Source organism: Cucurbita moschata, unplaced genomic scaffold, assembly GCF_002738365.1.
Source record: "Cucurbita moschata cultivar Rifu unplaced genomic scaffold, Cmos_1.0 Cmo_Scf00066, whole genome shotgun sequence".
Taxonomy (NCBI): Eukaryota; Viridiplantae; Streptophyta; class Magnoliopsida; order Cucurbitales; family Cucurbitaceae; genus Cucurbita; species Cucurbita moschata.
Genome location: NW_019268582.1, coordinates 422101 through 428968, shown reverse-complemented (window position 1 = coordinate 428968; position 6868 = coordinate 422101).

Genomic DNA, 6868 nt, shown 5'->3' with positions numbered 1-6868 from the left:
CGAGAGCTACTCCAAATGTTGTCGGAGTTCGCTTCCTATCACACTATTCGTCGTATTTTGTTAGTATTTCACATTTTAATTAATAATCCAACTAACAATATGAAATACGACTTTAAAACGACCTCAGTAAAAATCAAATTCGATGTTTTCATTGTTTCTAAATTGTATTTGGTAATAAACTTAATGCTATTTGGATCATTCAATTCAAATATGGTTGGTAATAATATTATATTTAATTGGTACAAATTATAATAATTTCTCATATTTTCTATTTTCTTTCTCTCACTCTGTTTATCTATATTTTAGTTCAGTTTACCATTATTGACCGGTTTAATTGATTTTGATTTTCTTTTCTTTTTTTCCTAAAAATACAGTGAATAGTTTTTTTTTAATTCTGTTTACATAGTGGCTAGTGGCTTATTAAAAAATGGAATCAAATAGGTCTTTTTAATTCAGTGTTAAAGTAACGTCATGGTAAGACATAAGTCATTGGTCCAAATCCGATTGTTTTTTTTTTTTGTAATAAAAAAGTAAAACTGGATTCAATTATAAAAAAGTTCTCTTTAATTATAACAAGTTAGGAAATCTTTTTCAATCTATTGTAATTTCTTTTCTTTTTTAAAATCGATTAATCGAGGTCATTTTAAATCAATTTAATTTTCTTTTCTTTCTTAAAATCTTCCTATCATTCATTTTTTTTAAAATTTCTTTTCTTTCTTAAAATCTATTAATGGAGGTGAGTTTAAACCAATTTAATTTTCTTTTCTTTCTTAAAATCTTCTTATCATTCTTTTTTTTTTCTTTTAATTCTAATCATTTTCTAATTCTATTCTCCTATCTAATTCTAACTCTATTAGCAGTTTAACTAAGAGATTTTCTATTGGCGTAGTTATTTACCATCTTTCTATCATAAGATTTTCTATTGATTTCTTTCTTTTTTTCTTTCCATCTTTTGATTATTCTATATGTTTTCCCAATTTTCCTCTCTTACTTTCTTTCTTTTCTCCTGCCAAATTTGAATGGACTCTTTTGTTACGATATCATAATTTTTAACTTAAATCTAAATAATTATAAATTAATGAGACTAAATAATTACAAATTAATATCCTTTCATAAAAGAAAAAGGTAAATCTTTCTAACTCATATCTAAATAATGGCATATTAATATCCTTCCATAAAAGAAGAAAGTAGATCTGACTACTAACATTTTTCAAATGACATCTATCTTCCATTATCTATCTAACCATCTTTTTTTTCCTGATGTGTTAGGTGGTCAATTTTTTTTTCTTCTTTATTTTATTATTTTATTTTACTATTATTATTATTCTTATTATTATATATAACCTAACGGGGCGTTACATTTTTGCCCATGGATTCAGCCCCTCAACAAAAATGAAGACCTTGTCTGTCTCATACATATCACAAATATCTAGTATAAGCCTAGAAAGCTACTTAACATAGTCTCGGATATTGTCACTGTGCCTTAGCTCTCTTAACTTCTTTCTTACGATTATCTCGATTATCTCAACATCCCAAGTGTCTACAGTACATCGACCATCTTGAATGTCCATGTACTTGGACCTCCACCATAATTTTGCATCGTCTGCTAGATGCATTGTTGCCAACATGAACTTCACTGTCATAATATTTGTGGCTTGAAAGTACTATTCGAGGTCGAAGATAAAGTTCTCTAAAGCTTTGGCATTTTAACTCCATAGAAGGGAGTGAGCTCCTAGATCTTTATCTTGTTAATTATACTACATCCCTAGTTGGGGTTTGGTTTCCCACCGCTCTAGGGATCCGAATTTCTCATGGCTAAATTATACTACAAACACTTAATCTAGCGTTTAGATCCGCCACTTTAGCCTTAACCATTTCAAGGGTTGTTCTCAAATCTTTAGACAAATCTGAGACCATCTAGATGATCGTTTGTTGGGCATTATCTAAGCCCTTGACACGTTCTTCCATTCGAGCAACACAGCCATCGAGCTATCCCTACACTCAAAGCCACCAATAGTCGTAACCTTCTTTTCTAGGGCCTCAACCCTAGTCATTAATTCTTGGATAGGCATGACCTCAAGATGGCTTGTCATCTCATCGATCCTGTCAGCTTTAGTAGTAATCTCATTCATGCGAGATTCCAAAAGCCCCATTCTGTTAGGAACTTCACTCATGTAGAGTAAGTGTTCTTCGATTTCAGCTAATCAATCACTCTGAGACTTGTCCAGTTGTTTTGCAGTGAACATGATTGTGTACTGCTATCCAAGGAGCCGACTTGGCTCTGATATCACTTGTCACAATCGCATTCTTGCGGCAGCGGGACAACAATTATGTGATATTTGTTCTAATTCAGTGAACAAGTTAGCCATGAGAAATTTGGATTTCGCAGACAACGTCAGCGTTTGCTTAATCCTCGAGTCATGTTTGTGAGAAACGTTATAGAAAACATGAGCGAGAAAATACATTTGAAAGGATTGAAGAAAACAACGTTTGAAAGTTGTTAAATGGCTATAAGTAAAGAAAGAACACCACAGCTTAAATATCATATAACTTGTGTAGGAAGAATTGACAATTAGTCGCATCCTCCCATAGTACATTTTGGGATATTTTAGTCTTGGTAGATTTAGACATGATTTTGGTGATGATCATACACCCCCGTATTGACACAACATAAAATAGTAAACGTCTATCTAAGATGAAAGCATGAAAAAGAAGTTTGGAATGAGCATGCAGCCATGGGCAACACATCTTGGACAAACATGGTCGGGACATCCGACATACGACCATAGACAACACGCCTTGGACAAACTTGACCGTGACAAGATGCACCCCTCACTCAGTTGAACGCACTCCGCCCGTCTACACTAAATACGTGATAGCACAGTTTTGGATCGTGCTCCACCTTTCTCCATCCGCCATGTGTCACTCTTTCTCTCCTCAACTCTACGTTTGTGAGGAGAGATGGTCTCACAGACTTTTATACCCAAGTAGGTTAGCAACCAAGATTTTTTTCTTTTTTTCCCCCTTTGAACGAGACCTTATCTTTCTAAACATAATGATTTCCAAGTTTGAACTATTATTATTATTTTTTTGTATAAGACAAAAATTAAATTTCAAGTAAGGAAGGATGATAGTGTGAGTAATAAATAATTTATTTGATTTGGGAGTTGATGATATCATCAAATTTGTGTCAACTGTTGTACGGCTATCACTTTGTGGTGGAAAATGGTTAAAAGTAGAAAAGGTATATATTATAAAAACCCAAAGAGTATGGGGAACGGGAACATACCACGTGATCCAAATGGTGGTGGCAGAAGAACAATAAGTGCTCTGACGTCACAACTAAATGAAATTAAATATATTTATTTCTTTCAAAGCTCCCTTTTTTATTCTTTTTATTTACTGCTTTTTTAGATTATATCATTTATTGCCGATAATTATTCATGTATCAAACTTCCTCACGAAGAAATACTCATGAATTTCATGTAACTTATCACTTTATCACTTTAATGCACGTGTTGGTCCCTAGTTCTTCTCTAAACCAAGTCCTGACCCGACTTTACACTGAGTAGTAACTCAACTAGTTTCGTAGTTTTGTAATTTTGTAAGCTATTTAGTCATAATAAGATATCGTGGAGGAATACTAGGTTCTTACGGACGTTCCTACAGTTTAAATTCCATTTTCTCACTTCCATGACGTTCTAGGTTAGCTTCAAGGCTCAATCAATCCCTGTGTGCACATTGATCTAACCTCTAGTTCTACATGTAAATCGCACTAGCTATACTGCCCTAATCTTAACTGTGAACATGCTCTACTTTAAAAATATATCTATCAACTGTCTTTTAACACATCAATCATGTCTACCCATTCACATATGTTATTTAAGAATGTATTCATATCCAACTTTGATGCAGGAAAATCATAACATAAATCATACACAATAAAAAAGATCAAACAAGCTCAGCGGTGAGATAACAACCATCAATCACTTAGAGCACAAATCAGAATTTTTCTTCATTTTATCACAGCGAAAGACATTAAATTAGACATGCTTATCAATTCTCTTGTTCTAAGAGCAACTTTGTTATTTTGTAATATAAGTATCATGATTATCCAAATAGTTCTATAGATAATCTAACAAAAATGAATAGCAAACCAAGCACAAGCAAAAACTACTCGCTCGTGCACAATTTTAAGACCAACAAAAATGAAGCATGTGAATAGTAAAAAAATCAATCAAATTTATCTCAATCTCATAAGTCTATCCCTAACGAAGATATCAATAATTGATGTATATCACTAACAGATCTATTAATGAATAAACCTCACACTAACTAAGGACTATCAATGATATGAGTCTATCATTGATTTGATGCTTGCATAATATTCTATTTATTACTTATTACCGATTTATTGTATCAAATTACTTCAACCCTACTAAATCTTTCATGGTAGACATATATCAAATATAGAACCAATTTGGCTCTCCGGCAGACAAACCAACGGGACAATACAAATTGATTAAACAAGTCCAAAAAATTGAAATTACAAATCAATCGGCACAAAAAATAATAATATAATAGAACAATAACAGAGATAATTAACTTTAACTTTGAAAGGAAACACTAAATGCACAAGAATTTGAATGATTTGAAGCTAACTCATCAAACGGATTGTTCTCATTATTTTTTTTTTTTATTATTATTTTTATGCATGAAGATTCTGTCACGAGTGAATTTTTGAGAGATGAACAATTTTGGAGCAATATAATAATAATAATTCTCCTCCGATGTAATTTTTTGGTGTGTTGCATCCCAAGTTTGAGAATACGGTGTAAAATAATAGTTGTACACAGACGAGGAAGGAAAATCAATTAAAATGTCTGCCTAATTAATTCTATAAAGAAATATAAAAATAATGAGGAAAATGACTTTTGCATACGTGATGTTCTCTGTAGTTGAGTTCTTATTCTCTTCAATGTCTTTGAGTTATAAAATTCGTATAACGCGTACACGAGGAAGATGAGAAATTTTTTGCCAATTTTCTCCTTTTTTCCTTCCTTGCACCTCTATCAATTTGGAGCTTTTCTGAATTCTCAATACTTTCAAAGAGCAGAGGTGGTGAATCCCTTCCGACAATGAAATGAGCTTTGGACAAATGCAGATCGTTAGGTTTGAGAGTGAGGTGAGATCGCCTATCCATTCTAGTAGAGTTATTAAATTTAGACAGCTTTCTGTACAAATGTCTTGAAGAGTTGTCACATGTTGCATCCCATGAGGCAAATACTCTAACTCCGAAATTGCTTCAAGAGTTAAAAAGCGGAGACTTCGAAACTCATTCCATAGTATATCATTAATAGGATGTTGTACTAGATTGCAATATGCTATTAAAAGATACTTGAGATTTGTGAAAGGATAGAATTAATTTTTCTGGCATAAACTCAAGATCATCAATATTACTAAAGTTAACATAAGATCATTTAGACCAAGTAGAACAACACTCTTCAACACAATGATTGACCATCCTTTCGATTACCACATTAAGTAGTTGTGAACTAATTGCACCCAAATGCAAGAACTTCAAAGATCCATGCCAAGAAATTGAAGTCAAATGAAGGACAAGCATTCATCTCAAGTTGACAAAGACAAGACATTGTTATAGGAAATGATGCACTATTTAGAGAAGCGTATGATACTTGGAGAAGCCTATGACAAAGTTTCACCATTCCACCATCCTTTTAAATTTAATTTCTTAAGGGATGGAAAAAACATTGTTGGGGAAGGATATTCATTGTTATCAATGTAACCAATATTCAGTATTGATTTAAGACTCAAATGCTTGAGAAAAGTAAATGGATCAAATTGTGAGAGAGCCTACCATTTGAAGCAATTTGAAACCTTTATGTTGACCAAATTAAAAAGGTATTAGAGGATAGCCAATCACATAGTTTGACTTCTCGATATTCGCATATATCTATCTTTTGAACCTTTGAATGTGGTTGTAAACATTTTAAAACCCCTTTGCACTTATTGTCCAAGATAATATTCATATGTTCATCTTTAGAATAGTTCCAAACAAACTTTAATTCTTGAACACGGAACTTCAGTTGAAAGTTAAAAGAACTATTTTCTAAATCATCAGTTGTACAAACATCCAAACCTTTAATAATTAATGATCCCTTTAACTTGTTTAGTCTATTCCACTCACTTAAATCACAACCAGTATCTTTTTTTTAGTACAAACAAATTCATTGTTTGAAAACTAATAAGCTCACCTAATCCTTTAGGTATACAAGTCAAAGCATTGCAATCACATAAATCAAGATGCTTAAGGTTGACACATTTTTTAATATCCTTTGGCAATTCTTTTAATAGAGAACAACATTGAAAGATAAGTGTTTCCAAATTGTGCAATGCAGCAATAGGTTCCGGAAGATATTTTATTTCACATTTCTAGCAAGGGTTAAATATATAATGAAGACAAGTGTTTCCAAATTATACCATTTAGTTATAGAATTCAGAAGAAATTGAAGTTCAGGTAGACCTATCTTCAGATATATCTTATATTTCAACTTGCCAATAGATTTTGACAATACTTTTGAAGTAACAAGGGAGCCGAAATTCAAACTCAATGTCCTTAGTCGCAAAAACATGGAAGAGATTCAGTTAAGGACTTTTTGGCGATCCTTTCATGGAGCATCAATAATTAATGTTTTTTTTTTTTGTTTGCCTCAAACAATAATTTTAGGGATTCCAATTTTATAAGGAGCGGACGATAAATATAGATGTGTCGGGTGCTATCAATGCCAACGCTATTGTTCACATCCATAGAAATGTATTCCTATTTCACTATTAAAAAAGCAAGATC